Genomic DNA, 20939 nt, shown 5'->3' with positions numbered 1-20939 from the left:
CTCAAATCGAGCGACAAACGGGGGAATCATTATAAGACAGCTGATCATTATGTGTGAGGTATAGCACTGCTGTTTTGGTCCTTGTTGAAATAATTCAGAGCTAACAACAAAGCCAGCTCAGCTATAAAGCTCAAGAAGTAGAGAGGGGAGAGGAATATTATTTTTCCCTCTGGAAAATGTTATGAATATGCTTCACCTTCACCGTCTTCTGACCTGCAATAGATTTACTCCTCCTTTTAAGAGAGTCATGACTTGTTCGAAGGTTTACTCTGGCCACAACGATTCAGAATTCAGACACCGTTTAGTCATTCTGTTAAACCTTTACTCGTCCTTCTAGAGAGTATATGAAACTCTGAGTAATGTGATGTGTTTTCAGAGCTTTCTGAAAGATAAACTGGGGCTAATGAGCCTTCATATCTATCTGAAAAACACAAGGCTCCACTTTGCTGTCAAAAGCAGCCCCAAGGTTGGCAAAATGTTAAGATATGGAAATAATACTATGAGACAGGAACTTGGAACAAAGACCTTGATAAATAATCTTTGGCCAGAAATGCAAATTCATTCCCTCCCTCTGGAGAAAGACCAACTGCTCAGCCTCAGCCACTCCTTCGCTGAACTGCAGAAAGTCCAAGGGCGCCAAACACAGCTTCAGGAATCTGCATCCTCGAGCATATGGTCAGAGCTGTTTGAGGTTATTTTCAAAACGAAGCAGAGCGCAGAAGAGCAATTACACCCTGAACTCTGGGAAGGGGAAGTGTGACCAACTGGGAATCTCTCGACCCATTAGGCTGGATCTGTTCTTCTTGGCTTGATATGTAAGTTTCCTGAATGATAATGCTCGGACGTCACCACAAATGAAAGATAAGCCAACCTTGTTGGATTTAAAGTGCTAGCTTTAATTTATGTGCTTGTTTCAAAAGAAAAAAAAACATAGCTGAAGAAAGATCAGCTCTGGAAACGCAGATGGCCTAGTGGTTTAGACATGACGTTTGCCCTCGCATGGGTGGCCCGGGTTCGAATCCAGTGCGTGGATTTTTTCCTGCATGTCACTCCCCATTCTCACCCCATTTACTGCTCTATCTACACTATCCTCTCTGATTAAAGGCATAAAAGCCCCCCCAAAAAACTGAAAAGACACAGATCTTACTAAAATGAAGGGGACAGGCCTCAAACACCAAGGTTAGTCCATACTTCCACCCCTGACAGCTCTCAAGAGGTTTGACCAAGGGGGTTTGTTGAGCGGGGAGCTTTAATCCTCTTATTACAGTCATGTTAGCGGCAACATATAATGACCTATGAAATCGAAATATCATAACTCTTCAACCATTTATGCTATTAATGGTATTCCATTGGATTCTGAGAGCTTAGAAGCACGACATCACAGTATTGGCAGCAATACCCACACTGTGTTGAGTGTGTGCAGCAATGTGAGAAAGATACAGTGGCCCTGTGAGCTCACAGCACTGCAACTTATGAAAACACATGCAAAAAGACAAAACACAAGCAAATTAAAAACATCTTCATCTATTTGACAACGTGTGCGCAACATTTAGAAAACGTGCCGCAAAGACCACAGGACAACACATTAGAAAACGTGCTGCAAATACACTACAACACAACATAAGGGTTTCCAGAGGACACTTAAAAGTGATGCACACCTGCTGATATGCTTGTTGTTGCCAGGGATTTTCAACCACAGCCCTATTATGGTTATCTTTCCTTCAGATGTATTGAGAAATGAGGTGAAAGGAAGGTTTTGATTTATTTAATATTGTTTTAGAGTATATGCACGGATTGCTTCGCAGTGCCGTAAGGTGGCTTCGGCATTTCCAGTTACAGAAAGGAGGAGTAGAAAGTAACAGTAGATGGTGTTATGATGGTAGAGATTAAATAATTAAGGTGTTTGTTGGAGTTGCCTAAAGTGTCTGTCACTGATATACGGTAGAATCGTCCAGGTATCTAGTACAACACCATGTAGCAAGTCGTATAAAGGCTTTAAAATGTAAATGTTTTTATTCTTTGGAGCTTTGACGGTTTCTGCTACATCAGTGAAGGAGGCAAAGCAGCTGGAGATACAGGATGAAACGGACGAGTTGGCATCCCAAACACAGTAAGGAAACAGTTTAACACTTAACATTCATCCACAAATTGATTAAACTAATTTTTTTATAATTTTTTTCTAGAAATGCCCGCCTAGGTTTGTCCTAAAGCGCACTCTGGACTCTGAACAGAAACCGCTTCAGAATACATGATTCACGAGAAAAATGCCAGTCATTGCTGTACTTAGTCAAGAATTAATGGTAATATTAAAAGAGTCCAGGAAAACAAAACTGTTTGTGTTGTTGTTTGAGGGTTGAAATTTGTTTTTGGCATCTCAAACCCTTGAACCTGTAAACTACAGAGATAACTTTGAGCTCCTCTTTCCAGTGAGGGACCTTCCTGTTTTTTTTTAGTTTTGGCCAGGTTTACAGTCCCCTTTGATCCCTTGGTTCCTTTTTTCATAATTTCAAATATTTTGGGAGTTTTTGGGGCAAAACATGTGACTACACACATGACATCTTTGTAAATAGATCACGCCTTTAGGACAGCAGGTGAGAAACACACTTTTTAAACCATAAATTAAGGATGTAGGAGGTGTGTATCTAACTCAGCCCTTAGACCACAGTCTTTTCCAGCATTTGCTGAAACAGCGTTTGTTGCCTTGAGTCAAAGAGTCCTGCTGTTTGGTTGTTTGATGTACAACAAAGTAATGTCTCCTGTAAAGTCATTCCAAAGAGGCAGAAGAACCTGCTGGGCCTGGATGCTGTATGGGCTTGGCAGGGAGTTGTAGGCCTGTAATTAGGGACTTCACAACCGTGTGCATGTGTGAGTAAGTGTGAGTATGTGCGTGTTTGTGTGTGTGTGTGTTGAAGACAGGGGGTAGTGGTCCGACATGGCGAGCAGCATTCAAAACATCTGTCAAAGGATAAACCTCTGTCACTGCCTGCTGTGCGGTTAATAAAGTCAAACTGTGACCAAATGAGATTTAGCTCCCCTTTGTTTCTCTGAGTCTACCTGCCACGAACAAAGCCAGATGGAAATGAGGATCAGGTTTTACATAACAACAAAGTGAGATTAGACTTCAGAGGAAGGCAGGAGGGGGTAAGGAGGAGAAACAAAAAGACGAAGATGATCTGCTGATAAGAAATCAAGTCAAATATTTTCATCCAGAAAGGTAGCTTAAACAGTAAAATTCATTAGACTTAGAGATGTCTCAGCAACTGCTAGTGAATGAAACAGAAACTTGATTTGTGCTTGTTTACACGTAACAAAGTTATTTTGTCATTAAAATGTTCACAAATCTTTCCACTATTCAACTTGTAATCAACTTTTTGTTATCTTCTTCAGTTTATAAGATTTTACTGTTAAAGCAACATGAACTTTGGGTTTTTACACTAAAAACTCAGCTCTTACAATGAATGACCTTATCAGTTAGAGTCAGGATCCCCAAAACAAACTGCCATAAAATCCACAAGCTACAGTCCACAGACAAATTAGGCATCAAAATGTTCCCTGGCTTCTCCTGCTTTGAAGTTAAAGGATATCCAAGGAAAGATTGTACCCTTTGACCGGCAAACAATAGAGATGCACCGATCCAACTTTTTCTGGTACTAATACTGGTACTGATACCTGGGCTTTGGGTATCGACCGATACCAATCCCGATCTGATACTAGCATTAAATAAAAACCTGCAAGCTCCATTGAGGGATAAGACTGATAATGTTTTGAGTAAAAGACAAAAATGAGTGTATATGGAATTACTGAAGTTAATGTTTATTTGAACTATAAGTGTTCAAATGTTACACAGCAGTTTGGTTAAAAATTACCTCAGAATTTTCAGCAATGACTATTTGATTGTAAAATTTTATACCTTGTAGACCAAATCATAGTTTGGCTTTAGTGTCAAGTTTGGACCGATCCTTTGGACCCATCCAACTTTGAGGGGCTGGATCGGGTCCAATACCCTATACCAGGATCAGATCGGTGCATCCCGAGTGTACAGCCAACTGTCAGACAACACCTGTTTTCGCTCTCAGTAGCTGGGTTTCCATTAGACGTTTTTACAAAATTAAAGCAATATATCTGAAGTTTCAAAAAATTACATTTGCACCTTGCATGTGTTTCCAATACGACTACAATTGCGCACAAATTGATTAAAAAAGTATGTGACGTCCATCCGGATGCTGCAATCATGACTATACCACTTTGAATACTTGTGTTTTAATTCACTGGTACTGGCTTTGACCACACAGACTGAATTTGGATAGGGGGCTCACCATGTGCGGCACGTTAAGAAGCAGCTGGAAATGCAGATCAATGCATGCTTTCACATCAGTCTCCAAACTCCAGAAAAGAGGCTAGATATGTCCCTGGCCAGTTTTTTTTTTTTTGGGGGGGGAGGCACTGGAGGGGTCTGTAAAGTCACTAAATACAACGTCAGCTCTATTTGCAACATCAAAAGTATTCCATTCTTCAATCTTTTAAAATTAAACGATCCCTCGAGGCAAAGTTTTGCAATATTTTTTGTAATCAAGTTACTTGAATTATTTGAGGAAGTTATTCAGCCCCAATCTGGACAAACAAGTCTTCAGTTGAAACTTCATACGTATCAGACATTGAAAGAATCCAACGCTGCTCTACAGAAGAGGAGTAAAGGTGACCAGGGATGGGGCATGGACACTTTGTTAATCCAGTGACTTTAAATGTTCACAACACTGATGGAATCAATCACATTTGAGTTCAAATCTGCACCATAGAGGGAAGAGAGGAAAGAGGGGAAGATGGGAAAGATTTGGGGGGAAAAACATGGAAGTAAAATTAGAGGGAAGGAGAGGAGAATGGAAGAAGACAGGACAGTGTTTACAAGGAGAAAAAACAAACAGAGGGGAGGTTGGTGCAGGTCTTTATTTACACTCTAGGATTTATGGCGTCCTGCGTATGCTGTGTGGCGTGGGAGCCATCGCCTCCTGGCTGGAGGAAGCAACATCATTTCAAGCTCGAGTGCCCGCTGCGACGTGGAGTGTGCTGCCAAAAAGAGCACGTCTGCAGAATACAAACAAAATCCACTGACCTTTTCCCCAACAACTGCTGTGTTCATCCGAGTCACAGCACAGAAAGGCCTCTCTCTCGTCACACTGGAGCCTCTGTCTCCCCGCCGACTCTAAACGCTCACAGCCAACATGACTCTCCCATCACATCCGAGCGTGTTACCGTCAAAAGGAGGGTTTTCCATGATACGCCACCGATCTCTGGGGAAGGAGAAATAATGTTTTCAGAAGGAGATAACACATGTGTCACAAAGAGCATGAGGAAACAAGCTTCACATGTTAATGCTGCATGCTGTTTGAGTGCTCTGATACAATCTGGGTCACAGTCCCTCTGCAGTTTGTGAAAAAGCCATGAATAAATATAAAACTGTAGCATGGACATGAATCTCCTCTTTAGTTACTGTCACACAGCATCAATGTCAGGATAATGTATTTCAATATTAAGTGTATTTAAACACTTCAAACGTCCACACAGCTGCAGAACATGACAGTGTCACATTGTTCCTTCTTATCGGCCCTCAGGGCTTTCTGCTGGGAACAGCTTTTCCATTTCGCCAGCAGGAGTCAAGCTTTTATCTTTCTTTAATTCAAGACTACACCATTGTGTTTCTCACAGATCCATGCGTTGCTTTTGGGCCCTTAGCCCAACCAGTTTGGTGCTAGAACTAGAAGGCCCAAAAAGCAGGAAGTTTTGGGATCCAGAATCAAACATCTTCCCAGCCAGTGCAAAGCTGTTGTTTTTTTTTGTTTGTTTCTTAAAATCTTTTTCATATTAAAACAACTTCAAATTTTACCTTCACTAAAGAGATTATGTTTTGGGGAGTTTGTCTGTCAGTGAACATCACTCAAAAAGTAACAAACAAATCTTGATGAAATTTTCAGGAGATGTTCAAAACAAGATAAAGAAAAAGTGTTTACATTTTGGAGGTGATCCGGATCACCGTCTAGATCCAGGTTTTGTTTTTAAAGGATTCTTTACCATCGTGAGATAGGACTGTTTTCACCGTATGTGTATATAACTCCAGGATAAATGGTCAGATTGTTTTGCAAAACAATACAAGACAAGGTCACCATAATTTCTGACAGATGTAAAAGTACGATCTAGATCCTGCCAATATTCTGGATACTAACATATGAAATATGTACTGCAGCAAACACTTAAGTTTAGCATACAATCTGCTGAAAGGGAGTATAACATTAAAGAAGGACAAAAGTGCTGTGTCACTATCACAATATGCATGGCAGAGGTCTGCGCCCTGAGTGCTTTTCTAGTTTATAACTAATATCTTGATTAAATTACAAGTCAGATTATATTGTTTACATTAGCCTGTAAAGACAAAATCCCAGTTTAAACTGAAGCGTCGCATCTCAGCTTGGTCTTTGTAGCATCTCTTCACAACACCCTGCTAATGATTCACACCAGGTTTGTTTTAGAGGTACCAAGAAACAATCACACCTCAGTCTGAACAAAGAAGATGAACCTGGAGGAGTACAGCACAAGTGCAATGTACAGCAGGTGAAATCAACTCTATGGCAAAATTAAACACCCTACTTGGAGATATGGCTGGCTGGCTGTTTCCATGCCATCCACAGCAGGGTTTTAGGGGATATCTTTGCCAAAACGTAACAACATAATAAGGCATTACAGATCTATTGCTATAAGTCACATGTAAACACTGAAATCAGTAATTGGATCACAGAGAGGCACTGTAGACTATTTGCTTGTTGTGCATTAAACAGCAACACTTGGTGCCGACAGAACACATTGTGAGTGTCAGGCATAGGGCATTGGTTGGTGTAACTAGTTGTAAGGTCAACATTTTAAACATGGCAACCACCATCTTCAGGTGGCGTCAGAAAAAAACCCTTCATGTTTTCCAAAGTTGGAGATGGTGAATATCAAAATCTTTACATCCGGCTCCTTATTTCTGCTGTGTCTGATTTTACCAGGGTCATGTGTTTTCTCATTGATGTTCCCTGGCAGTCTTTGCTGCTGCTCTCTCTGTTTTGGCTTTCTGTAATTGGATGTAAGCATTTCAGAGGATTCCTGACTGATACAACAATAAAATGCCATTTTTATTTTGAAGGTTGTTTTTTTTCAAACTGCAGATTTTCTGACACTTCCAGTTGGTTTTTATGCACACGTTGGATGCTTGTTGGCTGTGTTGTGATATAAGCTGTGAACACTGAAACTTATACAGGAAGGTAATCTTTCCAGTGGTGCACATAATGCATTTTGATGAGATAATTAGATAATTGTAGGTGTGAGCATGCTAATCATAACTAATCCTGTTCTCCTATAATCATATCTGATTAGTGTATTATCTGAAATGAACACGTCATTATTTGGCCATCAATCATATGAGTAGGTTCTTTAATTAGCTGCTCAGCACGGGAGCAGAATTAACTCATGGTTTAAAACCAGCTCAGAGTATGAAGACTGTAAACACGTATTCGAGGTATAAAGAGCTTTATAAATAACCTCAGCACAGATTAGACGCCCTCATCCTGGAGCAGGAGAGCAGCAGCAGCCATGCCGGTCACCATCTGTGTGTGTAATTATTAAAGCACAGCCAGGCGGCCGTCATTTGGCTGATCTCAGTGTGAAACCCGTGTTACGATGAGCAAACACGGCAGAGAGGACGCTGCCAGTCCAGGTGTGGCAGCCAGCAAACACTTAGCCAATCAATGAGCTGGATGTTTGCACTGAACACAAAGGATCCAGGAGGCTAGAGAGTGGCGGGGGGGAATAGGAGGGACGAGTGTATGTTCTGCAGAGAGGACGGTGTCGTGGGGTTTCTGCTTTTAGTATAATTGTTTTTCTTCGAATGCACACAATGTTCTGGGAGCATAAAACAAAGTAATTTATGTAAACAAGAGACAGCAGTAGCAGAAAACAAACACAGAAGAGCTTGGCAGATATTTTCCCTCTGTAAGCAGGATTATAGTTGTGATCATACATTATGCAGAGCTCTGTAATAAATAAATACCGCCTTTGTGAACATTTTAATGTTTAATATTTCCACTGACTGAGTCAGAGAGGAGTTGATTAGAGTGTGTGTTCGCTTTCGAGGATGCAGTTATTCTCTTTTGTCCAATTCTTCTCTATTACTGCTGCAGTCCATGAAAGGATAACAAGAAAACTGTCGTCCTTGAGTTAAAGCTTTAAGAAGTTCAGTGAACTCTTATCTTACAGAAGCAGGTGATTGTGGGCTGTGTAATGGTGCTAAATGAAGTGAAAAATCCACCTTTTTTTGTTCTTTTTTTACACTTAAGTATTGAATTTGTCCGACAGAAGACTTTTGTAAATATGCTCTTATTTCAAATGCATTTAATGAGACAGTTTTCACAAAATAACCAAAGTAAGGATGCATTTTGAGCTTGAAAATTTGTGTTGTCCTCTACAGGATGACTGAAGATGATGGAGAGCACAGAGAGTAGGACACATCACATGTTATTGTCTCTAATGAAGCTGCTGCTGACCCCATCACAGCTCGAATTTGACCATCCATCACGTCTCAGTTAAGTGGCATCATGCTGATAAATCAAAGTTGGACATTTTGACAGCTCATGATATGGTTATTAAAGCACTGGAAGATTTATTTTACTTTACACAAGCAATTCAGGCGTCATTTCTGTCTTTTTATTCTTTGAAAACCATCAGAGAACATTTCACAAGTGTTCTTTCAACTAATGTGGCTCCTCAACCATTTGTGCAAGAGAGAATGCTCAAACAGCTTTTAAAAGGGAGTGTCGGCAGGAAATTTGGTACTACAAAAATTCAAACTGGGCTCCTCTTCCTTGGCTCAGAGTAAGTGGCAGCGCACACCCCTACAGCCTCTGACTGTGACTACGCAAACACATTCACTTGCCTAGCAACCACCTTCAGCATGGCGTTTCTCCATGGGTAAAACTCAAGAGCCGTGCACCTGACTTGACACGCTAGCACGAGCTAATCACTGGGTTATTTGACACATACCTGCTTAGGAGAAAGCCAACTTGTGCTGCTCTCCAAGTGCCCAAAAGCGAGTGGAAACCAGCCAAACTTCATAGTTTACTGAAAAAGCTTTATCTGTTTAGTGTTTTGTTTCTCTTTGTGTTTTCCTTCCTTCGTGCTACTTTTACTCTCGTAGCTGCTTGGGATAGTTTCTTCCTCTCGCTATCATCATCATGCAAAGTCACTAGCGCCCTGGATGCGCTGGGATAGGCTGAGGTAAAAACGGCTACTCTCTGCTCAGAAATGTCTCAAAACTACCAAAACATCATCATACAGGCAGAGGTGTGGGTTGAGACAGACACAGGTACTGGCAGACATGTAAAGTAGGCCTGGGCAGATAACAAACTTTGCTGGATGATATATTGTCCCACAATTATTGACGATAAACAATATTGTGGACAATATCATTTTGAGACCAATTTAAGCACTAATATAAAAAATACATATGACAATAGTGCAATACACCCTTTCAAATGCAATAAACTTTTATTTCTCATGAGTATTTTTTTCTAAGTTAATTGGAATATCAATATCAATCTTTCAAATCTCAAAAAAAAAGAAAGAAAAAAAGCAGGCAACGTAAAATGGGGTCTCAGTCAAAAATTGCACTAGAATTTAAAAAAAAACTGAATCAAAATGCAGAATTTCTTTTGTGATGAAGCAAAATACACTCTATGTGTCCATGTAAATTTTCACTTATCCAGATCATTTAATCTTAATGCTCCAAACTGAGGCCACAAGACTGTTCAGAGTTTGTGAAGGCATTTCTCCTCTCATCCATGAGGCTTCATCAGCTTCATCCCAAACTACAAAAACAAGCATGCATGCACATGGCGATATATTGAGGCTGGTAAAATTACTTAGTTCATTTCATTTTTTAAACAATTCATTGATTTACTGACTATAGTCCCAGGCCTAATGTAAAGAGGCCCAGGAGTAACGATTGAGCAGGATTATTCATTTTACTTTTTTAGGAAAATCCTGCAGACCCTCCTGTTAAATAAAGCAATCTCATTTAAAGATGTGTAGCTTGTTTTGAATGAAACATCAACTTTACACACCTTCAACAAACTTCAAACTGACAAAGGACAGAGGCCTCAGACAGACGAAGACCCCTGAAACACTTTGAAGGGCAGCAGACTGACACAGAAGACGGTCGCTGCATACCAGTGGCCTACAGCTCTATAAAACCACCACCTGCCTACCCTCACGCCCCGTCTGACCGCAGGCCTTGTGTGACTGCCACCTCATAAAAGACAACCACTGCTAATGCCAACGCCTCTGCAGAAGCCTCCACCAGCATCACCACCTCTGTCATCAAGGACACATGTTTCTGCCCAGCGGTTCAAAGTTGTCTGAAAGTCACGCCCAGAGACAGAGGCAGAGGGAGAGTTTGGGACTGAGAGGGAAGTTAAGAGGCCGTGATAACAGAATTTAACGGCTCAGCAGCACCATCACCACCAGCCGGGCCTCACCCAGGCGTGCACAGGACCGGGTCCAGGGTTTCCCGTCAGAGGGAGGGCAGGCGCACAGCCTCTGGGAAGGCCGAGCAGCTGAAAAACCAGAGAGGGGCCGCAAGGTCTCGGTGCAAGAAATGACTGAGATTAATGCAAGCACCCTCGGGTGAGGAGGTTCGCCATGGGTGATGCTCCGGCTAGCTGTGAGTTCGCTGAAGTTTCTCTGTTGTCCTTGAAACAAATGATTATTCAGCACATTACTCCAAACTGATGAGAGAACGAGACAGAGCATCTAATAGAGACTAACAATCGTTGCTGCCTCAATTTTAGGCCCATAATTCATGCAAATGTGGCGAGGGAACGTCTCTCCGTCGACTCCTCTCTACACGCTCGGGTTTCTGCTGTTGTGTTCAGCTTTAGCGGATTGACTTTGTGTTTGACTTTGCCTCCTCATCCCCTCCCTTCCTCCTTTTCTCTCTCTTGATTGTGTTTTGATGAATTACATCTTGTTAAATCATTTCACTTTTATTTATTTGTCTGTTTGTTTGTTTGCCGGTTCTCTTGTTCATTTGAGGAGCTGGTGAGGAAGGGTGGGCGCAGGCTGAATTGATAAGCAGCTCTAAGTGGAATTCCTGCTAGAAATTAGAGGGAAAGAGGACAGAGAGTTCTGCTGATGGAGAGAGAAGTAGATTAAGTGGCTGAGGGGAGGAGGAGAGAGTGAACAGAGGAAGAGGAGGAGGAGGGGGTGCGGCTCTTCTTGCAAATGAGAGCATAAGCTGTAGAGAAGACTCCTTCTCTTCTCGCTCATTTTCTCGCAAATGCAATGAAAGTTTCTGCAGTGATCACACTGGAAATGACACCAAATCTGAATGCAGAAGTGGGTTGATGGAGCTGTACAATAAAAAAAATGAAAAGACAAGTTTGTGTGGCAGCAGAGCTCTGAAAATACCGAGGGAATAATTCATACTGCAGCCCCGCTCGGGGAAATTGAAACTCTTTGAAAGTTTCTAATAAACGAACAGAGCGGTCCAGCTCGCCGTGAAGTCGCTTCTTGCAGCTGTCGCCTTCCAAGAGTCTGTTCACGCATACTGAAGTGACACGGCCGAGTGAAGAGGAGGTGGAGGGATGACGGAGGGAGAGGCGAATGCAAAGCGGATGAATACAACGAAGAGAGCAGGGAAATGATTGAGAAGGTGTGGAGTTTGGATCATAAGGGACGAAGAAGTGAGGCAGTGAAAGACTTAACGCAGATATATCACCGCTGAGTGGGAGGAAAGATGTCCACTGTCCTGTTTCAAACAGCAGTCCTGAGTCAGACGATGAGTTTTTCTGCAGAGGAGGAGCTCACACAGGCAGAACTGCTCCCTCACAGGAAGTGGAGCAAACATAATACTCTCTACCTGCTCACATTAAATGAATAATCCATGGATTACAGCCCTTAAGTAATGAATAAAGACCAGTTTAGCTGTTCCAGCATTAAATATGATGTTCAGCTGTCAGCCAAGTACCAGAATAAACTATTACTATGTGGAAAGACATTCTGTTTTATTTCCAGGAAAGTGAGCTGAAGCCGAAGAAGGAAGTTATCAGGGTTGATTTTTGGGGTCTATTAGTTTCTGTTAGAGAAATGATCCATGCAGACTGAAATTATGTTTTGCCCAGGCTGTAAACATGTTAATTCCTGCCGTAAAGATCAGCTTCTTGTAGGGGTGGAATGGTTTATGCAAAAAACAAACCGTCTGGTTTTCCTCTCTCATGTTTATCTTTCATCTTCATTTTACTACCCAGTTTGACGCAAGTATGTAGCTCCGATCATACGTTACTAGAGGTGGGGAAGCGTGTGTGTCTACATGACGAGCGGAGACTTAGACGTTGTACCTGTGGCATTGTGTCATTCTGCTGTCTAGTAGCACTTTAGATTCATTGTGAGCTCTTATAACAGCGGTAAGAAGGTGGAGGATAAAAACTGCGATTGAGTGTTGCTGACTTAGACTAGGTCACTACATTTGACCGTACATTTAGACCCCTCTTGCGACTTTTTTAAAAGACAACAATTCTTGTAACTTTTCTGGAGTTTGGAGAATCTGGGGCTAAGGCATGTTTTGATCTCCTCAATGGTCAGTATGTGTGAGTCCCTTCCCCTATCCAAAACACAGACAGACAGTCCTCACTCACAGCAGCCTCCACCTGCTGCTCCAGAGCAGACAGCTGCATTCAAATGAATCACGTAATTATGGTCACTTCTGCCAGTCGTCAGCTCAGATAGAGGAGACAGGAGACAGCTAATTTGTAGTTCTTAATATATTCATGATGTTGTGTTTTACCTGCTTTCTGTCTCTCTCACGATATTTCTCTCTCCTACAGAGTCCATGACTATTACGTAGGCCTGGGCTGATGACAAATTTTGCTGGATGATAAATTGTCCCTCAATTATTAATGATAAATGATATTATTGGCAATATTGTTTTGAGATCAAATTAATCACTAATTTAAAAATAATACATCATAATAATGTAATACACCCTTTCACATGCAATTAAATTATATTTCTCATAAGTAATTTCTTACTGTTGTGATAGGAATATCAGTAAATTTCAAATATCCCAATAAAACAAACAAAAAACAATAAAATTAAAATTAGCTCTCAGTCAAAAACTGCACTTGTTAACTTTGCTCATTTGGTTTGAAGCTGAAATATTTCTACACAGGGGCTGTGGTGGTCACTTTACAATAATCTTTTTTTCCTCCCAATTCTTCTATGTCAACCTGCATTGCTCACAAGTTCACGAGGCTCACTTACTGCACTCTGTTTACGCTGGCCTGATGCTAGCAACCCCGTCACCCCTGGAGATAAAGATTTTGGATGGCTGACAAGAGGGTTCACTTGGTTTATTCTGCTACAAACGCGCTCAGATGCAGAGAGCGATGCACGGAGTGAACCCTCTTGACATCCAGCCTGTAAGGCGAGAGATGAGGAAAACAAACACGCATGTACATGGGAATATATTGATGCTGGCTTGTTTCATTTATCATACGATTAATGAATTATGGACTATCGGCCCAGGCCTACAATTACGTGCAGTTTGATTATTATGAAAATTAGACACGTCATTTAATGACATTTAGTGACTTCTGGGACAGCCGGTAGTGACTTTCCTTACTGAGGAGTTGGCATGTTGAAACTAGCAATGTTTCACTCAGCTTTAATGATGTTTAAGATGGGAAACAGCCTCAGTCTTTCAGGTTTTTCATGACTATACATGACATAATTGATTAAAAATAATCTGATAATGGTGGATTATTAGGGTATATGGTAATCTGGGGTGTTAAAAGAAAGGGGGTGGGGGGTGTCGTGGAAATTTCTGGCTGTTTCTCCAGCTATGAGACGTGTTTCACAGCATCAACGCCCATCAACATAATGATTAAAATACATGGTGCCATCTTAAGGACCGTATTTGATCTGCAAAGGCTACCGTCACATAGTGATACGGTCATTTAGCAACATATTGTCTCATTCTGAAATCTGAAAACTACACATCAATATTATTTCTACTTTTAACACACTGCACCTTTGAAGTTAAAGGTACAAAAGTTTTGGAGACATGCTGGATGGAAGAACATTAGAACATTCTACAATAGATGATTGTTAAAGAAGACATGAGAGACCTGATAGGTTTGAGCTTTTGTATCTGACCACTTCTTTCCTTTTCTTTTCCAAATCTTGTGCTTGTATTGCTTTTAACGCACCGAACTCCTGTTGGATACAAGTTTGGAAACTTCAGAGTTTGCAGAGTAAGAACAGCGTGCCGTAGTGATCGAAGAGCAGGATGAATGTATTAGCTCAACCTGAACAATGTCTCCCTCTGCTCCAGCATCACCTCCTTGTGATTTCTATCCCTTCAAAAGCTGCAGTGTAAGCCTGTGGCTCTGTCAGGGTCCCAACAGGGTCTTAGCTCCTGGTCTTATAGGATCCTGGTGGTCTTGCAGGACAGCATGCCATTACAAGCAGCCAGGTGCAATAATCCACTTTCAGTGTGAGCCTATTGAGGTAGAGCATATAAAAGCCCTTTACAGCGTGTCACAGAGGCAAAGCTGCGCTCGCTCCAATTTTCTTTTCCAACCAAAAATAGACGTCTGCAGAATGACTCAGCGTTAAATCTGAATAATGTTTCAAGAAAGCAGCTGGGACCCAAACATCCATTGTTGTCCAGCAAAGTGGAACAGTCTGTATTGAAACACTCTGCATATAAGGGCTCCTTTTGTTGAATTTAGACGATAATCCACAGAAAACACACTATGGAGAGAAAAGGAAAGGGTACAAATTTTAAATAACACATTTCAAATGTCCTTTTTCTGGAGTAAAAAGGAAGAAGTGGGTTCTATTAGATCATAAAAGCTGAATCTGAAGAAGAAAGCAAACGCTCCTTTGTAAAATAACACCAGGCTATCCATGGTGCATGTGTCAGCTGGAGAGCGTGTGCAGGTCCGAATAGCGAAAGGGGTTGTGATGATGCCTGGAAAAAGAGTCTTACTAGAGCGATGGAACAAACAGCTCATGTGGTTTGAGTTACTACCTCTGAGTTATGAGTGAACGCAAATTACTGCAACACTTGCCAGGAAGAGGAACCAATAGATCAATAAATCACAGCTTTAAAGACGACCACAGAGTAAAGCTGGCACAGACACTTTCAGTACAGAATAATTATAACACATTCACTTGATGTGTTTAAGAGTAGAGACAAATGTTGCATTATTAATGCAACTGCTGTTGCAGGCGTGATGTGTAAATGTGCAGTTCCATGAACACACAAGAGGATGTAAGGAGTGATTTAATGAGCAGGTGTGTGTGTGTGTGAGGGGATAAAGGAAATAAAGTGACTTAAAGACACATCAACGAACCTTAAAAGGCCCACATAGTAACAACTCAAAGACACATGGTGCGCTGCAGTTATGGCCCTGCCAGGCTACCATAGCTTAGTCTAGCATTACCAAGTCGCCAATTTTGACACTACACTAAGGCCCTCATTCAGTAATGAATAGGTAGAAATGTTCTTTGTGAAAGTTCCATGTTTACACAAAATTACCATTGAAGTCATGACACGTGCACACCTTCCAGTTGTCTTCTCACCACCGTGCATATGTTAGTGAATCAGAATTATTCCAAATTGACAGGTGCATGTACACAACTCCCAATCGGCATACTACCACACTCCAATCCATCCATATAAGGATATCTGTTTGATGCCTCGGAGGAGGAACCATAGACCTGGAGATCCCTGTCACTAGCCTCAGCCACACAGCCCACTCCCCCGTCGCCTCACCTCTTTACAATGATCAGCAGGCACTTCTGGATGCTGTGCGGGAGATCGCAACAGTTGGATATCTTTATGAACAAATAAATAAGTGTGAGTGATCAGTGAAGCTGTGTGTGTCTCATTTTCTCAGAAAACTAACAAGTCATGGGGAGAAGCATTAACTTAATGTCCTCACTCAGTTAACATTTAGAAGCATGCTTTATAACTGACCTCTATTAGAGACACTGCATTAACAATACCCAGTGGTTAATTAACATCAAAACTGTGACATTTAATAATTACATTGTGATATTTTGATTTGTAGAACTATCTAATTTAATATTCAATACTATATGAATAAGGGTGGGTATGTGTCAGTTTCATGGTTATTTAAATATTTTGTCAGTTCACAATTTTTATTTTTTATATTCTATTTAAGTCTTTTTTTTCTTTTACTGAGAGTAGTCTAAATATGTCATGCATTTAGTTAAAAGTGTATGTGTTAGCATTTTCTGAAAGAGTTGGTCATCACTGTTTGTGTGTACACATGGTCTGAGGAGGCCCTAAATCTGTTTGCAGAATAAGAACAAATTCAAGTAAGAAAATATTGATGAATCAGATTTGTGTATCAAAAGTTTGTACGCACAATATAGGCACAAATTTGTGCTTATGCACTATTTGTGAATGGGGCCCTTAGAAAGTACTCAGGCTCCAGATATCAGCCTCCTTGACTACAAATTATCAGTTTTACCATCGCCCCTGAAAACCCAAATCACTCCATCTCTATTTTTAAGAGTGCATGACATATCTCGAAGTACTAATGAAGATTTTTTTTCAAATCAGTTGTTTTCACAAATATGAAAACAAAAAATCGCGATGGCAATGCTAGCTCTGTTAGCCAAGCAGTAGGATCTTCCATATATGTTAGCACCAAGCTAGCAGACTTTTTCACTAACTCTGTTAATGTGGTTCTATATGTTAAGTTTGCTTTTGTTGAAGTTTTACACATCTAGGTTACAGTGTGTTTGCTGTTGTGAGTCTGTAAAGTAATAAATCATGTTCCCTTTGTGTTGCTACATTAAATTGTTGGTTAAATATTCATTAATTTAAGCTAACAACAATGAGTCTTATAGGACTCTTTGCTCAGCAGATTTCTAATCCAAAAAGTGTTAAACTTTAATTTCTGCCGTCGTGTCAGAAGCAGTAAGCAGGCTGTCATCCCTCCAGGGGTTTGTGTGTAATAACAACCTGCTCACTTTACATTATCCCTCACTAAACTAAAAGTCATATAGAGCACATAAAGAATTACAGTGTCTCTGCTAACATGGATCATGATTAATATTCCTCTAATAAAGCCTGAACGATGCTACTGGCTGTTTGCAAACGCTTTCATCCCTCTTTCAACTCCAAGTGAGCCATTTGTCACAAACTAATATGCAGAGGATTACTGAAGGCAGGGAAAACAGCAGCTCATATTTGTGAGCTGCATATGTGTGTAATAAATTTGAGGGAGATTGCGTTGTCACCAGCTGTATTAGACTCAAACACGCTTAGTGATATTAACATTAATATCCATCAGGTTCTTAATATTTCCCCTCTGATGATACCGACCTGTGAGAGTTTAGTATCAGTCTTTGTGCTGTTAGCTGAGGAATGTTTGGCTGCAGAAGGAGGGGATGGAGAACTTAAACAGGCTGAAAAAGAAGAGAAAGTTGCTCTGCTTAGTCATTGCTCCTATGTTTCCTGCAGGATAAATACGCAGCTTCAAACTTTCAGCAGCAGCTGATGAAACTTAAAGCACAATGAGTCATCTTCTCAGAGAAATCCTCCCAGAAATACTCGAGACAACGTTTGCTATTTGTGTCAGCCAGCCTGGGCTCTACGTCTAATGATATAGCAGAAAGTCTCAGTGTTTACTCCTCGACTGGAGGCTGCGCAGACTGAAGAGCAAACCTGCAAAAACCACACAATGATCAGACAAACCTTGCTCACTGATAGCAGCAGAGGTTCTTTGAGGTGTTTGAAAAAAGTAAAATGTGAACTTTATGTCTTTGACTAGGACTTTCCCCATACACAGTGAGCACAAAGACATTATAACGGCTGAAATACACCAGATGTGCCTGCAGTGCATTCTCACTCTGTCACTGCAAACAGATCAGTTGGTTTACATTCAAGTCAATGTGATACCTCGCATTGGATCCGTTCTGTTGCAGTACACCTGCGTGGCTGGTCTGTCATGTCACAGGTAAAAAGCAGCCATCCTAGTTTTGCTGGACGTGGATCCATGATGCATAAATTCAGCATAAGGAAGATTGAGCGAGACAAGGAAATCATGACCGGAAACTACCTTAAAAATGACAGGTGACTTTCAAAACAAAACAGACTGTGTCAAAATTGGTTTGTATTTAGCTAGACTACGATGATAAACTGACATAATGAGCGAAGCCAGGCCCAGAGTCAACAGGTTTGAGGTTTTACAGCCCAACATGAATGCAGAGAGGCTTATCAATGGAGTTGGAAGTGTGTAAACCCCTTGGTCTGTGACTCCAGCTATCTGTCAGTCATGCAGCTGGTGTGAGTTGACAAACGCAGTCAATACACAACAGGATGGAGTCGGACTGCAGATGTATCTGGTGTATTTGAGGTGTAAAGCACCACAGGATCTCTAACTTTAGAATTGTCCTCAGCGCAATGCAAGATGACACATCATGCACTGTACCACATGATACAATATGATATGACACAATTTGATCCAGTGGTACAGGACAGGACTCGTTACCATAGATATAACCTGATACAATCAGATATGAACCCTGCTGATACAGTGGAGTGCACTATGATATGAAAAATGAAAAGCAGTGTGAAACAGTGTAATACAATGGGATGTGATGGGATACTACATGTTTCCCATTATAAGAGACAGATATGACTTATGACAGATTCCACAGTCACACAATATGTGACACCACAAATTAATGTCTCTCTGAAGACTGTCATATCATCCAAGTATCAGAAGAAGTTTTAGATTATTTGGAGTAACTGACACCTGCCAATCCTTCAGTGACACCAACCAATTGCCAAGTGTCACCCGCCAATCTATCAGCATCAATGAGAAATTGTCAGGTGTTTCTGAGGCTATTGGTAGGTGTCACTGCTCAATTGGTAGGTGACAATGAGCAACCGGCAGGTGTCACAGAGCAATTGGCAGGTGTCGCTGTGCTATCAGTGGCATACCATAAGCCACTTTTGGATTTCAGCCCTCCTAGGGTGAGTAACTGCAGCCAGCATTGCTTTTATGTTCATGACCTTTCTTAGATTTCTTAGATTAATGCAATAACTTTTTGAATCAAATTTTAAAGGTCCAAAGCATGAACAATAAAACTACACAGAGAAAAAGCAGAACCTAGAAACAGACGCTCGGAAATGTAAACTTACTCAACTATCACTGATGATCAGTTACAGTGACATTCAGCAACAATGGGGTAATCAACCTTCCCGTAGAATGTTCAAACAAAGTGTGAGAGCACCAAAGTGTTTACTCTAACCCTGATTCAAAAACAGTTCAAGAGTGTACAAATTAGAGCCAACAGAGAAAACATTTCTAACCATCTCCGATCCCCCCGATGTGAACAACAGAAATCACAAACACAACCAGAACAAACAGCGCTTCAAATCCTGCAAACATCGATCCGTGTTTCACTGACGACTCAGCTTATTATGAGGAAGTGTTTTATCTGCACCTTAGCAGCTCTTCTTCTCTGAAACCAAATGTTAAAAGAAAAAAATCTCTCTCTTATCAAAAGAGGATTAAGCTCTGTGCTTCTCTCAGAGACAAACTCACAGAACTTTAATCACCAGGAAATAGATCTCACCAGGAACCGGATTGCTCTCATGAATCATGGAATACAAATGATGCATCCTGGATTTAAAAATCAAAGCTGGATGACCAACAAAGTCTGAAAAAAATGAGTGATGAGTTTTTTTGTTTTTTTTTTTTTTGTTTTTTTTTATTGAAGCATATAGTGAGGCATGTCTATGCATTTTCACTTCAAACTGTAAAGGAACATTTTAAATAAATGAGTGGGTATTTTGCAAAATCTCCAAGAGCCCGGGGACAGGGGCCTTCTTTTCAGGTTTTCAGAGTATGTTCATATTGTAACAGCTCTGCTGTTACTTGTGTGTTCAGAGAAGTTGGTGTTTCTGACCATCAGGAAGGCTGTGAGCGAGTCAGAAAGCAGCAGGAGGGAGGTGTGCAAGTAGAGAGTCGGTGAGCTGGAGCTGATGATTTTCAGTGAATGTTTTGTTCCTGCCTGTTTTGAGATGGCGTGGTCATGGCTGACAGTGACGAGTGAATAAAAACACAAGTGTTCACCAATCGAGATAGTCATCATTGCAGCGTCCAGACCGATGTTAGAATATATCAACGTCCTCTGCCTCTATCTGTTGACAACATCGCAAACAAGACTAACACCCATTAAAATGACAGCTCAGCTCTTAAACTGTTAGTGGTATCCATGGCTACCACTGGTTACAGTCCTCTTTCCTTCTTACGCATTTCTACAAATTGAATCCCGCGGGACAAGATTTTACTCAAGTTGTTCACATTTGTAGTTGTAATGGTAGCACAGGCAAGAAGTAATGATATTTTATCCAAACTTCAGAAATATTGCTTTGTTTTTGTGTATAAGTGTCATGAAAATACAGCTTGTGACTGTTTCCATCCAGGTAGAAGACTGGAGCCCCAGTTAGCGCTAAGTGGGTGTTGAAGCCACTAATATAGAATGCAATATAAGTTCTTAACTTTTGAATATGCTTTCACGTTTGATATTGATATAGTATTTGAGTGGCATTTCTCCGTTCGTGTGTACGTGTGTGCGTGTGTACGTGTGTTGCTCTTTAAGCCACGGCCTCCGTAAAGTGTCTACCAATGTCATGATGGTCTGTTGTGTCGGAGGAGGAGTTAAGTTACAGTAGAGATACGTTCAAGCAGGACGAGGAGCAACGTTTTTCTGACACTGTGAGGATGTAATTTTTTGTTTCAGAAGGATAGGAGACAAATCATTTTTTTGTAACCTTCAGCTTTATGTCCGTTTTGGAAAAATAA

General features: G+C 41.0%; 1 protein-coding gene across 2 annotated transcripts in view; it reads right to left on the bottom strand.

Moving 5' to 3' along the window:
* sgcd (sarcoglycan, delta (dystrophin-associated glycoprotein)) overlaps positions 1–20939 on the bottom strand; it is a 362364-nt gene that overhangs the window by 267308 nt on the left and 74117 nt on the right. For both annotated transcript variants that reach the window (XM_074672035.1, XM_074672036.1), the window contains exon 2: positions 5111–5288. The gene's annotated coding sequence lies outside the window, so the exon portion shown is untranslated. The remainder of the gene's footprint in view (positions 1–5110; positions 5289–20939) is intronic.

This window comes from Halichoeres trimaculatus, unplaced genomic scaffold, assembly GCF_033239565.1.
Source record: "Halichoeres trimaculatus isolate MK-OKI-2021-1 unplaced genomic scaffold, fHalTri1.1 fHalTri1_scaffold_6, whole genome shotgun sequence".
NCBI classification, from domain to species: Eukaryota; Metazoa; Chordata; class Actinopteri; order Labriformes; family Labridae; genus Halichoeres; species Halichoeres trimaculatus.
This window is presented reverse-complemented; position numbering and strand designations above follow the sequence as displayed.